General features: G+C 35.0%; 1 protein-coding gene across 15 annotated transcripts in view; it reads right to left on the bottom strand.

Moving 5' to 3' along the window:
* The window catches only part of Zbtb20 (zinc finger and BTB domain containing 20), an 806989-nt gene that overhangs the window by 341456 nt on the left and 448474 nt on the right, over window positions 1–17059 (bottom strand). The window contains exon 6 of one of the 15 annotated variants that reach the window (XM_071615319.1): window positions 15882–15962. The exons of the other annotated variants lie outside the window; for them this stretch is intronic. The gene's annotated coding sequence lies outside the window, so the exon portion shown is untranslated. The remainder of the gene's footprint in view (window positions 1–15881; window positions 15963–17059) is intronic. 15 annotated transcript variants of the gene reach the window in all.

Below are 17059 nucleotides of genomic sequence, written 5' to 3'. Positions count from 1 at the left end.
AGAAATGTACCCTAAGAAAACTGGGTGTATTTTTAGATCTGCATTTAGGAAACTAAACTAAAAAGTACGGGAGATACCTTTTCTCTCCAGGAAGAAAAGATGTTAGTACATAAACTCACATGTGTTCAGCTGTCCTCAGTTCTTACATTATTTGTTTTATTTATTTATTAGTTCCATGGAGATCCTTCTACCAAAAGCTCAAGGGGCTGAACCCAGAACTTTCATATACTGAACGTGAATCATTTCTTAAACCACAAAAAGCAAAAGAAAAGGCTATAGAAATCTTAATGGGAAAGCTCCAGATGCTCAAAAGCAATTGTTTAGTTACTCTACTTAGTTATGCATCATTCAAAACACTTTCTAACAATCCGGCAAGAAAGGTTCTTTTGTGAAGAACAGGCTTTGGGGCCTTGGACAAGTTTTAATTCTAGTTGTTTCATAGCTCACATACAAAATAGTCTCGGTGTGTGTGTAAGGAGGTACTGTATTTCCATGCAGTAACGTTTGCAGTTAAGTATTTTTAAAGGGAAAGAAAACAAAACCACAAAAGTATGTGGTACCTTGCTCTATTTTAAATTATTAACTCCTAGCTTCAAAGACTTAATTTTTAAAAATCCAGTCCTGAATGAGTAAAAACAGGTGTAAACCAACATGAACGAGTATTAGGAAATAAAGTTAATCAGTATAACTCAAATTATCGTATAAAATTGGAAACTAAACTTTAACCTGTCTATAAGGTTTGGTGATGAATGAATATATAAAAGAATGAGGGGTAGAGAGAGAAGATGGGAGGGGAGGGGAGAGGAGGGGGATAGTAGAGGATAGGAAAGGCAGCAGAATACAACAGACACTAGTATGGCAATATGTAAAAACGTGGATGTGTAACCGATGTGATTCTGCAATCTGTATAGGGGGTAAAAATGGGAGTTCATAACCCACTTGAATCAAATGTATAAAATATGATATGTCAAGAACTATGTAATGTTTTGAACAACTAATAATAAAAATTTTTTTTTAAATTAAAAAATAAAAGAATGAAATGGAAAAATAAAAAAGTCACAGCTGTAACTGATTTACTTTGCTTGAAATAGTAAAGATTAGAAGTGTCTTGGTTTATAGAAATCTGGCATGGGATACATAATACTTAACACTGAAAGGTATTCCAAATATGATGTATATGCATAAACACACACATCAAAAATACAAAAATATGGGTGTTCTGGTAGAGTTTTCTGGCTTTAAAGGATCTGTGAGAGAGAAAGAAGCAAATGGGCATCTGATAAACTGCTTCTGTGGGGGTCACTAGCAGAGAGCACGTCCACTTAAGTGCTTCCATAATAATTTTTATTAAAAACATTTTAAAAAGCTATCTTTCTTGGCAGATAGTTTTTCTTCTGTTTCTCTAATACCAAAGCCAATGCCCTGGTCTTCTAGTCACATTGGAATTTCTTGCCCTTGCACCACAAACCCAGCTGTACTCATCAAAGTGGAGAAACTGACAGCATTGTCTGAAAGACACAGCTTGGGATAATTGCTCCTTGTAGTTCCCCTGTCAATGAATATTATCATATTCTTCTCACGAATAAGGTTACTGTACTTTTTGGGGGGAGATTTCTACACACTTAGCTACTAAGCACATTACAGTTCCTTGAATTAAAGGGACTAAACGTGACAGTACAACTACAGCTTAGCATTCCCAACATTCTGTTTTAAAGCCTCTATGGGCATCTTTTGAAAATAATTCTTTATGTGTCCAGAAGAAGTAAAAATTACAATAATTTTTTACTTGACATTACTGTTTTTATAAGAAGGCTAACTGGGAAATATCAATGACAGTCACAAAGGGAAATTGAAAAATCACATGAAGCTACCAAACATATTCTCTTACTGAATTTCTTTCACCTAAGTATACAATGAAATCCTCTGACATAATGTGTTTTCCATCAGGATAGGCTGAAGCATAGTTCTTAGGTTGAAAGAAGAAAAACTATGCTTTAAGTGTGCTAGTGTAATCCAAATCTTGACATATTAGATTCTCTTTAAATTTCAAATGTAACTCAAGAAGGAAAAAAAGCTCAAAGTATTTTGGTCACTAATAATAACAAAATTAGCAACGAAATGATGATATTAATATCAGCTATCATTTAACTCTTAGATATCCCAGGTACCGTGGTAATTGCATGCATTAGTTCATTAAAACGTTATAACACTCTGCCAGCTTATACTATTATTGCTCCCATTTTATTGATGAAGAAATAAAGGCACAGAAGGATTAGAAATTTGCTCAAGACCACACAATGAGAACATGGAGGAAAAGGGATGCAAGCCCAGGGAGCCAGCCTCTGCTACATGATGAACACAGTCAGCAGTCCACTTTATCTGTATAAAAGGTAAAATCCCCTTTACCTTTTATGCTCCAAGACCCTCAGGGGATAGCTAAAACTACTGAATGTGCTAAACCCTATATATACTACTTTTTTCCCCCCTATATGTACCTACCTATGATAAACTTGCACTTAAAGGAAGCACTTTATGGCTTCTCTTGGAATATCTGAATTGCCAGCATCACTACTTTTGTTCTTTGGGTCCCTTATTAAGTAAGTTTTACTTGAATATGAGCACTGAGTACCAGTATTGTTGATCTGATAGCCAGAGAGCTACTAAGTGACTAACAAGTAGGTAGCATGGATGCGCTGGGCAAAGCACTTCCTAGGTAGGGCACAGTGAAGCAGGATAAGATTTCATCACATTACCCAGAATAGTATACAATCAAAAATTTATGGATTTCACATTTAATATTTCCTGATATTTAATATTTCCTGATAACTGAAATTACAGAAAACAAGAGCACAGATAAAGGGGGAACTACTATATTTGGACCCTTGAAGATCTTGGCTTCCTTACATCCCTGAAGCTCTTCCCAGCTGATTAATTTGTGGTGTCCATTATTTTCTTCTGAACACTTACATACACTTGTTAGCATATAGCTTACTTTGAATAATATAGTAGTTAAAACTCACGCTCTGGAGTCAGATATATATAAAAGTCAAGCTCCAGATATTAGCAGTGTTTAACTCCTCTGTGCCTGAGTTTACTCTTGTGTAAAATAGGAATAATAACACAAATTTCATGTAGGTGTTGTGTTAAATGAGATAATGCATGTTAGAGCTCAATGTAAGATTAACGATTAATACACTTTAATTTCATTATTACTGATTTTTATCTCTTAATACATATAATACCTTCCCCAGTTAGACTACATTTCTTCTCTGAAAAACTAACAATATGTTTCCTTATTGTTTAGTGTAAGGCTTGCCAAATGTTCAATGTATTGTTGAATTCTTAGGTATCAGCACAATAATGTATTAATTACTTTCATCTTTGTCACAACTCTATCAGGCAATACTTATATTTATTTATAATATTATGAATAATATAATATTTACATAGATACCTAAAATTTAGTAAGCATTTACTACATGCCAGGAACTCTGCTAAGTACATTATGGCATTATTTCCTATATTTTTCCCTACCAGTCTTGGACTTAGTAGACTCTAATAATCACCACTTTACACAGGAGGAAATAGAGGCTCAGAGATGTCACTCGGCTGATAAGTGTTAAAAAATGTGATTCCTTAACACAACCTCATAATAGCTGCTAAAAAATGAATTTATGGTAGTTACTCAATAAATATTTGGTTTGATGATGAATCAATCAAATTCTTAATTATTTCTGTCACCATAAAGTCTGTGCTTACAACAAATTAAGGTGGCCTATTCAATATCTTATATTTATTAGTTAACTTTTAAAAAGAGACTATTGTAAGCCAGACACATGCCAAGTCCTGGGAATTAAAAAAAATACTATGAATCTAAAACTTTTTCCTCAAAAGCAATTAAGGATTTAATGTCATTTCATTTACTATCATTTTTATGTCTACTCTTACAAAAATCAAACATCTTCCTTTCCCTGCCCACTCTTTCTTATTTCTTCTTTTAAGCCCCAATTTTATGGTATGAAATTTATACAGATTTTTGCCCATAAGAAGCTTATATGTCAAGGCAAGGAACTGTTTTAATTATATTTACTATTCATTTTGAGTATATTTCTTTTTCATATCTGACAAAGACTTTTGAAGTGACTAAAGAGAGGCAAAGCAACCTGATTTTTTTTTTTAAATTCTTTCTGTACAATCTTTTGTCTGCAATACTCTTATAATAGCTTAGAATTTTAAAAGAAGGTTTTAGCTGTTTTTGTTCTTTTCAAATTGGCAAAATTTGGTTTTTTTCTTCACATGTTTGGATTGGCTTTAAAAATTAACAAACAAGAAAATAAGAACATATTCAACTTAAAAATACTGTCTTCATTGGTTCATTGGCATCATCAACTAATATCAGCATCACTCTGAAAACTGTTTTCATTATTTTTTTTTTAAAAGGAGTTTAAAAATGAACGCATAGAACTTAGAAAAAGTCAAGACTGCTTTTTTAAGCAGAGAAAAAGTTCAAGGGTCCGGGAGACCTTAGCCATTGTCATAATCACCTCTCCAGTCAACTATCAGATCCTGTTAGGGACTCCTTCACTTATTCACTGATGGGATGAGTGGTATGCTGTCTGTAATTTTAAACAATATCTATTTAAGCATTTGGAATGGGTAATTTCAAAATATGGCTGTAGTTTTCAGGTACATTCTACAGAATCCTTATTTCTTACATAAGTTGTGCTGAGTAAATAATTTAAAAAGGAAGGACTTGCAATAAAAGAAAACTTCTGAAATTCCGTTAAAGTCCCAATTATGTGAAATTTACAGTGCAATTCCAAAGATTATTTGTATTTATCTGGAGTACATGAGCTTAAAAATGATTTTAGAAAGTTAACATAATTTATCAATTCATTAAAGACACATTTATTACATACCTACTATGCACTAGGCATTAAAATTGATGACCAAATTACAGAGAACTACAAATTCGGTCTGAAAAATAGTATTGAGGGTGTAGTTAGGACTAGTGAGAGAGAACAGAGACAAAATAATAAAATGATAATAATCATGAGTTGAGAGCCTATCATCCATGTAGACAATGTATGAGGTGTTTCACGTGAGCCACTTCATAACAACTCTGTAGGACAGGTAAATTTTTGTCTCAAAAATGAGAAAAGTCCATTTATAATGAAATAAAACAAAGTCTAGATCTTATTGTACATTCTTATAAAGTATTTTTAAGGTGAAGAACGATATGATCAATTTTTTGTTGTTGTTTATTTCTTTGGTGGTTGGTGCTGGGGATTAAACCTTGGGTATTTTTTTTCTGTTTTAGAAATGTTAGTGTTTTCAATGTTAGTGTTGAATTCATTTTAGATATAGCACATCTTGGCTATAGTTTGGATCTATAATGCCCCCCAAAGGCTCATGTGTTAAATGCTTCTTCCATAGCTGGTGGTGGTAATGAGAGGTGGTAGAAACTTCAAGGGATATAGCCTAGTTGGAGAAAGTAGAACACTGGAAGCCTTTGAAGACTTATTTTGTCTCAGGCCCCCTCCTCATTTCCTCTCTCTATTTCCTGGCCACCCTGATGAGGTGAGCAGTTTTGCTCCACCACAGCTCCTACCATGATGTTCTACCTCTCCAAAAGGCCTAAAAGCAATGGAGTCAGCTTACCATGGACTGAAGTCTCTGAAACTGTGAGCCAAAATAAATCTTTCCTGCTTTAAGTTGATTTTCTCAGGTATTTTGTCGCAGTAATATAAAGCTAACACATTCTTTCACTGATTAAAATGTCTACCCTATAAGGATGGGGTTGAATTGTTTAATACTTCAAAGTAAATCTCCAGTGGAATCCTACAGGAATAAAGTAATATCTGGTTTCTAGAAAACACAGACTAGATCATGTCACTGTTTTCTAAGTTTTAAAAGACATCTTTAGTGATTCCCATTAACTAACCAATAAAATTTCACACTGACGTGACCATGATTTGCTCCTGAAAACTGAAGAGCTTCATTTCCTACTAAATTACACCATATTTTACTCCCTTAGTGTCCTCACCATTCCTAAAGCTCATCAGATTTGATCATAGTTTCAAGCTTCCATTCTCTTGATGTTCTCTCAGCCCAGACTGCCTCACCTTTTTTCCACCAATTGAAAATCACATTCATTCATCAATATCTATTTGAAAGGTCACTTCCTTTCCAAAGTTTTCCCTCCCACTTGCCTTAAAATCAACCATATCCTCTGATTTCCTACAGCACCTTGACTTTTCTTCTATAATTCTATAACAGCATCTGCTGTTATATTGAAGCTGTTTGTTTCCAAGTCTTTCTCCTTCTAGAATCTACATGGTTAACAATCTGATAGCATTGGCCTTGAATGGTTCTTCTGAGTTTTACCAACAAAAATAAGGAAATCAGCACAGTGTTTTGATGGACTTGGCAGGTAATGATGTTCAAACATTACGCTGCCATAACCAATGCTCAGCAACTGTAAGATAAATGAGAGAGTTATTCAGTCATTTGCTCCTCACTTTTATTCATTCAATAATTTTATATGCTTACAGAAGGAACTAAAGGCTGCTTTACAAAAATGTTCTCTGTTCTTCCAAATAAAAGTCTTAAATCAATGGGATAAGAAAGCAAAATCTGTTGTATGACAATGGCTGTTATTGAATAAAACAAATAATGGGTACATGTACATACAAAGTACAGATCATGCTAGAGTCAGGAAAACTGGTCATAAACTGAGAAACCTGAGAAATGTACCAGCTCACTACTTAGCATCACTGCCAACATAAGTCTTTAGGTATTTATTGATAGTCTTACACGAGTGGATGCCTGCAGTACTGACAAAACATATGCATAGCCTACTTAACCATAATCGGTGTTAAAACAAAGTAATTAAATAGCAATGAATGGGATAAACACCTAACATTTACAGAACCATTGAGTGTCTAGGCAAGGTAGAAGATTTCAAACATGTATTTTCTCATTTAAATCCTCATAAGATACTATGATGGTTCATGTTTATTCACTTAAAAAAAACGTAGCTGAGTCTGAGAATACTGACTAAATTCTCAAGGGCCACATTATTAGGAAGCTGGGGAGGTAGGATTAAAAAATGTAAAATCATTATTCTTTCACATTTATAGTACATTGCCTGTTCTTAGATCCCACTTGTACACTGAAGAAATTAAACCCAATATGGATTTGTATTTTAATGGAAGGGCTAATGGGGAAGTAGAACTTTAGACTTTGAAAGACAGACAATCATAGCTAACATTTATCAAGTACTTACTACTATTCTAAACAGTTTGCACATATTCACTCACTCACTCCTTACAACAATCTTTTGAAGGACAGTGTTGTTATCATCATTATGACTTTCTAGCAGAGAAAGGAAGCCAATGGGAAGACAAACTTTCACAAAGTACAAAGCTAATTAGCAGCTGTGAGGCTGGACTTCACAGATTGAAGGCCACAGAGTTTAATCATTCTGCCATTCTGCTTCTGTGTTTTCTCTGACACCTATTTTCTATTCACTGGTTATCATTATTGAGGAATTAAAAAGTGATCCAAGAAGAAAGTCTGTGGAGGAGGTTAGAGATGCTAACTTCAAATGTGCTGTTAGCCTCTACTGAAGAGTTTCTATCCCACATCATGCTTCTTAAGTTGTTCATTCAAACTATTTGTTTCTGAGTCAAAACCAATACTATATATGGTAGATTTCATTGTTTCCTGTAATTCTTTATTTGCTCTCTATAATAGAACTTTACATCCATACACTTTACCATATGACTTTCCTGTAACTCTCAATACAGTATGTGTTCGTGTATGTGGTGGTGGTGGTGGTGGTGGTGGGGGTAACATCTGTCTCTTGGCTTGGAGCTTGGTTTAGTGACTTCCTTTTACCAACAGAATATTAGACATGGAATGAGCAGAATTTTAGATACTTTGGTGGAAGACAAATTCTGAAATTATCAATAATTTATGTTCCTGGATTAAGGAATTCAAAAGCAAAAGAGGAAAATTTTTTTTCACAGAAGAATACAGCTAGCACATAGCATCATGTACTTTTATACAAACCTGGCACCAAAATAAACTACTCAAAAAGTTAAGGGGACTTTCTCAGAACATTTCTGATCCTTCTCCTTGTTCAATCCAAAGAGAGACATTATGTAAACAGGAGGATGCTTGTGATGTCAAGGTGATCATCTTGGTCCCCACACCCTGGAAATAACCTCGACATATCCAAGTGTTAGCATTTAAATTTAAAGTTTTAATTTTCATGATTGCTTTCTCTATTTCTACAAGAAATGCCGTTGGGATTTTGATTGGCATTGCATTAAACCTATAGAGAACTTTTGGTAATATCGCCATTTTGATGATGTTAGTTCTGCCTATCCATGAACAGGGTATATTTTTCCATCTTCTAAGATCTTCTTCTATTTCTCTCTTTAGGGTTCTGTAGTTTTCATTGTATAGGTCTTTCACCTCTTTTGTTAGGTTGATTCCCAAGTATTTTATTTTTTTTGAAGATATTGTGAATGGAGTGGTTGTCCTCATTTCCATTTCAGAGGATTTGTCGCTGATATACATATTTAAATTTAAGTTTAAATTTAATGTTTAAAGTTTTCAACTTTCTATATCTCATTGTCATAAGCATTCTGGAACTTCATTAGTCTGTTTCATTTAAGGTGGACTCTTCCTTGGTGCTAGTTATGGCTAGAGTGCATAATATATTCATCTTAGAAAACAGGTACAAATAAGAATTCATCATGTCATTCCAGGTCAGCTTCATACAATCATAGCAATACTCAGATTGAATTTGATTTAGATACTTCAAATGGTGGAAACCACCATCATTCCAGCATTATGACTCTAAGTTCCCAACCTCTTTTTCCTTGTCTTGATATATTTTAACATATTCCCATGGTTTACCCAGGGTCATTTGTAATTTCTGAAGTATGAACTAAAGTTTTACCCATTTTCTCTCACAAGGCATATTAGAAAATGCAAATATGTAAGTGTAGCTTTACTGTAGAAATAATCTTGTATTTGTCCTTTTTTTTTTTCACCAGGGATTGAACCCAGGGGCACTTAACCACTGAGCCACATTCCTAGCACTTTTTATATGTTGATACAGGATCTCACTAAGTTGCTCAATGCCTTGCTAAGTTGCTGAGGCTGGATTTGAACTTGCAATCCTCCTCCTCAGCCTCCAGAGTCTGGTATTATACAAGTATGCCACCGTGCCTAGCTATTTTAAGTTTTTTGGGTTTTTTTACATGACTTTATTTATTTGGTATGTGGTGCTAAGGATCGAACCCAGTGCCTCCCGAGTGCTAGGAAACCTGCTCTGCCACTGAACCACAATCCCAGCTGCTGTTTTAAGTTTTAAAAGAGTAACTCATATGCACATACTTCAGAAATTATTTCTAGTAATAATCCTTGTAACACATTTCACAATTGATTAAAACACACACAACAATGTTACTTATTATTATAAAAAAATTCATTGGTTTAGAGACTATGTATACATCTATTCACTCTTCCATCAAACAATTGAGCACTTACTATGTGTCAGGACAGTGCTAGATTCAGGAGACTATGGATGAGTAAAATGCTGTTTCTCTTTCCAAATGTTATAACTATTGAGGTGAGCAAATGGTCTATCTATCCTTGGGAACCAGGCTTCTAATGGGCAATAATTCACTAGGAGTGGTAAATAGTAAAGATGAAGGTGCTATGAATTAACTGATATAAATAAACAAACAAACCTGAATACTTGACTCCTTTGGCGTTCCCTCCCAAGAAGTTTCAGACAAGGAGCTGAGTGCAGGTAGTAATTCAAAAGGTGAATTCAGAAGACAGGAGTGAGTAGGGAGATTGAGTCAGAAAAGAGAAAAAGCTATAATAAGGATGTGTCAATGAGCATCCAGTGTAGCAGCTAGGGCTTAATTCTCCTAAAATCTCTGAGTCTTGTAACAAATGCCTCAGAGGTTTCCTTCCGAAACAAATGGACAGTAACTTCCACTTTTCTAGGTCCTCCTTCTCTACCCACTATTGTCTTATGAGCTCTCATAGCACTGAAAAGATGCCATACACCTGGGGTACAGTGCATGGAAACATATATCAGTTAGGAATCTGAGATAACAGAGAATTGCTTCAGGGGCTGCTGAAATTAGAGGGGAACTGAGAGACTATGCCAGGAGCATCAAATTCTTATGCCAGAATAGCCTATAAAGGCCTACTAGGAGTATAATATGCTGTGCAATTGGATGTATGTAGCACCATCACAGGCTGGTTTAAGGAAAAAGAGACTGCCATCTTCTTGACTGAATTATATTCTACAAAAGGTGTCTCTGACTTCTGCAGGAAGTTAGGCTTGAGGAAAGTAAATTCTGACACTGTTCAGCTAAGAAATGGAGTTCTTAGGAAAATCCTGACACTCATTCACCAATTGTTATTCTCAAGAAGTCCTATATTTATTAGTCTTCCTGTGTTTCTAGGAAGAAATGTTTGAACAGCTTTAAGGAACATTTCCAAAAATGGTGATACATTTTTGCATCATTCTGCCATGATTGGGCCTATTGAAAAATTTCCTGAAATTCTGAATTCATGGCAATGAGCTTTTTAGTTTGTATTTTTTGTTTTGTTTTTATTAAAGCGGAGGAAAAACTGAAACCATTTAAGGGTTGCACCTAAATGTATTAAGCTTGAAAGCTATCAACATGGAGTCCATTTTCTAGAACGTTATTAAGACTTTTAAGCTTCTCTAAACATTTCATCACTGCTGACAATTTCTACTTTGGAAATCCCTGCTCAAGCAGCTCCTGTGTTGCTATTGCAGGAAGGCAGCTTTATTTTGTAACTCACCAAGCCAGCAGAGAAGTTTTCTAGACAATGCTGGTTTGGGGGTCAGAGCATCAGGCTGAACAATAGATACTTTTATGGTGACAGAAGAAGAGTTGATGAACTCTTCATTCTTCTACTATAAAGTATAAAGGAAATGATTGTATTCTTAATCCATAAAAATGTGATGAAGACAGCATTGGGTAGTTACACCTTCTTGTATGAACATATGTGGCTTCCCTTTGACAATGAGTGGGAAAGTCTTTTTAAAAAAGGAAATAAAGAAAACCTAAAAAAAAAAAAAAAAGTCATAATAATAATAAAGAGCCTCGGGGGCCATTTAAGTTCATCAGTGAGTCCCATCTCCTATCCTGAGATATCAAACTCAATAGCACAGAAATCAAATGTCAATATTTACAAAGCTCTTTCCATCCTATACCCTGCTTCCTTTTTCTTTTAGGTCCTTTCTTCCCTTTCTCCTTCCTCCTTATTCCCTAGATCATCTACTTCACTCTTTCTCCCATTTGCTCTCATTTCCCAATGCCTCCCATCTGCATTAGTCAGTCCAAAATCTGTTCACCCTGCAATAAGCTTCAGTGCTGGAAAAGAAAGGGCCCAGACAAAGGCCCCGTCCAAGACAAGGCCCTGCGAGTGGTGGTGAATGGTGAAGGGGTACAGCCTGAACTGAGAAGCTCACTGCTCTGGAGGCTCTCAGCCCTGCAAGCCATTAGGCTTCAGCAGGCTTGATAGCTGTATCAAGCCTTGTGATTTCAAAGCTTTCATGGGCTGACAAGGACTTGCTAATTTCAAACTTTCTAACCAATTACAATCACAAAGAACTCAGGACAATAATCAGTGAGCAAAATGAAACTGCTGGAGTGAAGCAGCCCTCCGCAGGTTTCACTCTAGTGGCTCTGCCATGCAATGTGCAGCTGGGACTCTGCTTCAATAAGTAAATAAAAATACATTATAAAACACAAACATACACAATGGATTCCACTTGCTGTCTTGTTCCTGGTAGTGGGGTATGTTGGAACCCTGTCTTGCATTCAGCCCATTAATTTTTGATGGTGTTAATTAAAAACTTTTGATGCTGGTTTGAATGGAAAATACCTCAAACAGTGTTTCCTTTATTGAAACACTGAGTTCCAAGTCTTGGATTATTAGGTTAAGCTCTGTCAGCAGTGAGACCAACATAAATGCTTTTCATACCATCTGCTTTGACAAACATGAATAGTAATAATAATAAATAAATAAATGAAAAGAAAGAAGAGAAACCATTTAGGTTGAAAACTCCCTTATTTCAATCCATTTTTAAGGACTAAATGAAAAATCCAGGTCCCTGAATGTAGAACGTATGATTTTTTTTAAAATCTTTTTTCAAATCCTTACAGAACATTCAAATCACCCAATGTTCCAAGACCTGAATTTTTTATATTTTAAAATGGGGAAAGCTGCTTAAAATAAGTGAATCAGCTGCTAAGTGATTTCTCTCTGTCTTTTCCTCTACTCTCTTTCGAAAGGCTGAAAAAAATGCTTAAAATGGTACATGCAATTGATATGTGTGGCTTAAGAAGCTTAATATAATTACTGAGGACTCAGACTTTCTATTTAAAAAAAAAAAAAGATAGGACAGGGTAATAGAAACACTGAGTGGTGAGTATTCATCCCTTGTGAGACGTGGGAAATGTTTCCAAATGTTTAATCCACTAAGCAAGGTAAGGGGTACAAAGCAGTTATTTAGACATCTCTGCCCTCCTGGAAACCCAGAGAAGTCTGGGGAATCCAGAGTCATGGAGAGGATAGTGTGAGAGATGTTGTGCAGGAAATGAGCAAATAAAACATTCCTCTCCTCTCTCCAAGGCGTCTGTGAAGGATTAAACAAACCAAGGAAACATTCTCCAGTTTTTTGATTTAATCATTCCTTCCTTGTGTATGAATGGGACCTGAGGCTTTGGGTATCTATTTTTGAGAATCCCCAAATGTCTCACAGATTTCCTTTTCTCTACTGTGTTTTAATACACATAGATTTCTCTATAATTTTTCAGTCCCCAAACTTGTTTATTCACACTGCAACATCATCTGAATCCTTGAAAGACCACAAGACTTTCCTTTTTCCCTCAAGGTCTTCATCACTGTCATTCTTTTTTTTTTTTTAATATATATATATTTTTAGTTGTAGTTGGACACAATGCCTTCATTTTATTTATTCATTTATTTTTATGTGGTGCTGAGGATCAAACCCAGAGCCTCGCACGTGCTAGACGAGCGCTGTAACGCTAAGCCAAAACCCCAGCTCCTCATTCTTGTTTTGATCTACATATCTTTAATAAGGAGAAAGAAATTCTCCAGAAACGCTAATCATTTTATTTAGCAGGTCTTCTTTCCTCCCCTCCCTAATGATGGTGACATTGACCCCACTCTCTTGAAACAGTTTATAGAATTTAATGTGACGTGATAGTGATCTATAAGTGACAACATCAGCAATAACATCAGAAAGACCTCATTACAAAGCTTGTGAGCAGAGTATGCAGAGTCATAGAGCTGAAACTCAAGGGAAATAGTTCTGAGCAAACCACAACAGGAACATATTTGTTCACAAAATTTATGAATTTCCTCCAGAGTAAATTGATAGGTGATATTGCCTACAAAGTACCAGCAAATGTAAATTAACCAACAGATAAATAGCAAATGAATGCATTTAAAGATGATTTCCAGCCGAAATTATATTTTTTTTCCTAGAGACCAAGTTTTTGTTAAACTTAATCCTTACTCTTTTCCTCTCCAGCAGCAGAAACATCTGGTCGGTTTTAGATTCCCCTTGGATTTCCAACTTCAAAGGGAATTATAAAGAATAACAAATTCATGTACCGGCACTAAAAAAAATTAGAGCAGCAGGAGAGAATGGTAAAATTGTCCTTATTTGACTGCTAGTGACAGGCGCCACAGGCAGAACTATGAGAAAAGACAAAGGCAAGATCACTGGTTGACAACCAGATTTCCTGCAAGGGACAGAATCTTTGGCTACATGCAAATATGCACAGGGCTCTTAGCAATCCATCAGGAGATTTTCCCTTGCTTAAATAAAAAATAATAAAAACTAAATTAAAAAAATGAAACAGCAAGTGCATAAAAAGAAATGATTTATCTGTCACAAAGTTTCCTAAAATAATAATAGATAAACCAATAAAAGTTTGTTGAAACAATGACCTGGAGATGATCTAAAGATCCACTTAGGCATTGGGTTTTTATTTGATCAGAGAACATTGTGTGTGGGTTCGGACTCTTAGAAAGGCTAGATAAAACATTCAGAAATAATTTAGGCTCCCAAAGCCACTAGGCCCTTCATGTTCTGGTAAAAGCTTGGTTCTCCAAGGGCCTCAAAAATTGTTTCTGTTTCTTTCTTATTACCAAAGGATGAACAGAAATCAATGTCTTGCTTGAGAGGAAGAATAGGATTTGACGATATTGTTGACATATGTAATTGTGTCAAGTTGCATTTGACATTACTTTATAAAACTAAGTTTATTTTTCTCCTCTATCATTTTCCTAGCAAATCTGAAATACACTTCCTAGAGTGCAGGTCTTGATGTAATCAAACATGAGAAAATGAGAACAGCTAAAGAAAGTACAATTTTGCCATTGTAATTACCTCTTATAAACAGCCTTTCCTCTTTTGAAACTGTTTTATGTGCAATGTGTATAGCAAAAACAATAAAAATAAACAAAGGCATGATTAACCAATCAACTTGTTTGTGGACAAAGAAAGAAATAGTTAAGGGCTAAAATGTCTTTAAATAATTAATTACTAGAGTCTTTGAACTTAGTATTCAGAGGTTACAGATCCCCATACCACAAGTATATTAGGTTGATTCACAGGGTGGCCATCAACTATGAAGAAAGCAAATTACTTTTGACCAAAAGGTCTACATCAGCAGCATGTTCAGAATGTTTTAATGTTGGAAGACAGAACACAGACCCAGGCCTCAATGGATCTAGTACTCCTATGAAAGAATGCCCAAAGAAAACACCATCTTCAAATTATATCCTACACACTATAGACTCTAGTTAAAGAGGAAAATATGAAAATTTCTCCTCAGCATTCTACCATGTAAGGGATGAGCTGGCTACAAAATCATTTCCTTGAATATCTGCCTTGATTGGGATTTTCATTCCTCCTTCACCACTGCAAGGGAAGTGGAGTCACTGCAGTTACCTCAGTGAGGAAATGTCATGATTCTTATCCGTGTAGTAATAGGGCATGATGATGTGTGCAATACAATTTAACCAGAAAACATCCTAGCTCCATGGAACAGAGACCTGATGACTGAAGAAGCTTTTTTTATTTTATTATTATTTTTTAAAATTTTGTGAATATCAGATTATTTAAATCTAAAATGAAAATTCTGACTTGTGGGGGTACCTACAAAGGATTCCCTGCTCTAAATAAATAGAATCATCCAACCATTGTTCTGAACTTACTGAGGAAGAGGAGGTAGTGGGTGTGGATTACTAGTTTATTCTAAGAAATGTTTTTTTTTAACAGTTTGAGGATACATAAAGTCACAAATGTAATATCAATTGAAAAAATACTGGATCCCAAATAGGCCAACTCCAAGGAAATGGGTGTTTTTCACACACACCTAGAAGAAAATACTATCAATTATTATTATTATTATTATTATTATTATTATTATTATTATCATTATTATTGCTATTATCATGATAAGGTTTTGATGTTTCACGTGGATATAGTGTGTAATGCACAGGTAGAAAGAATCATTTATTTTAAACAGAACAGTAAACTATTTTCTTTAAAAGGCAGTTAATAGTCTAGGTTTAATAACACAAGGCACACAATCCAATACCACATATAAGAAATGAATGCATGAAGAAGTAAAGGAGCATTATACCTTTATTTTAGCCATTCTGTTGATAATATTAATCTTACAGATAAAAAGCTTAGTTGTTTTACATATAGACATTTGGGGTAAAATACCTTGGCAGCTTTAAAATAGTAAAATATTAGCTCCTACCTATCTTTCCTTGTGATACTTCCTGAATGCCAAGCATTCATACATTTCTGACCTTTTGCTGATATTTTAATGATGGTGATGCTGAATCAGGGTAAAGGAGAGACAAAAATGATTAGAAGAGTAAGGGGGAATAAAAACTGAAAAGAAAAAAAAAGTTTGTATTGTTTATATCTTTCAGTCTACCAAATTTTACAGATGCTCTCTGTTTGCCTGGGATAGTTTATTGCTTGTGTTATTACTTTCTTTTTTTTCCATGTGCTTTTCTCTACCAGCTTTTGCTGAAAATATTTTGTATGTGTCCATACTGTAAACCTTCATATTTTTCTAGAGATTTAGTGTGGTGGAGAAGCTCTTTTTTTGCTTCCCCAAGGGTTAGACACATCAATATTCTAGCTACTCAACTTTCGAGGCCAATGGAAAATGTGCTGCTAAGATTAAATAGACCAGAGTAACACATAAATTCAGTTTATACCAAGGCAGTATGTTACTTAGTTACTCACATCCTGAATTTCTGATGAGTGTAATATACCTGTTGGACAACACATTGCTACTGAATAGTCACTGACCTACAGTTCAAAGACAGTGAGACAAGACCAAACTCTGCAGAAAGGTTTTCTACAAAGAGCCTCATTTGAACAGAGAATTCCTCATCTGTGGAGTTCTTTGTGTGAAAGAACTGGTTTAGCCATGGCAAGCTGGCTATATATACGGTCCTGTAAAACATTATAAGAACACACTAGCGCAATATATTCAGGCATTGTTCTACCATGCACTTTCTCCTTCCCCTCAAACATAGTGTTTTTTAAAGAACACAACTCAGACTATTATTATATAATTCCCCTCTTTACAGACTTCCTAAAAGTTCCATGTACCCAATACATACTTTTCATTTCTATCAATAAATTTAAAAACTATAAATTTTTGAGTACGCAGTACATTTGGTTTAAGTATGTTTGTTATATTTAGTAAGGGTTGGCTGCAGGAAGACTGTAGTAATCAGAAGACTCCCCAATAGTCAGAAGACTACATTTTCCTTTTATCTCGGACAAAGAATTGTACACATACATGCATATGTCTACTAACGAGTATAATTAAGGCAACACAGGTTTGGCATGATAATTCTCATCTTAAATTTGAGTCAAGTTAAAGAAGTACCAAAAGAAAGACAGTTCTTTCCC

This window comes from Marmota flaviventris, chromosome 8, assembly GCF_047511675.1.
Source record: "Marmota flaviventris isolate mMarFla1 chromosome 8, mMarFla1.hap1, whole genome shotgun sequence".
NCBI classification, from domain to species: Eukaryota; Metazoa; Chordata; class Mammalia; order Rodentia; family Sciuridae; genus Marmota; species Marmota flaviventris.
This window is presented reverse-complemented; position numbering and strand designations above follow the sequence as displayed.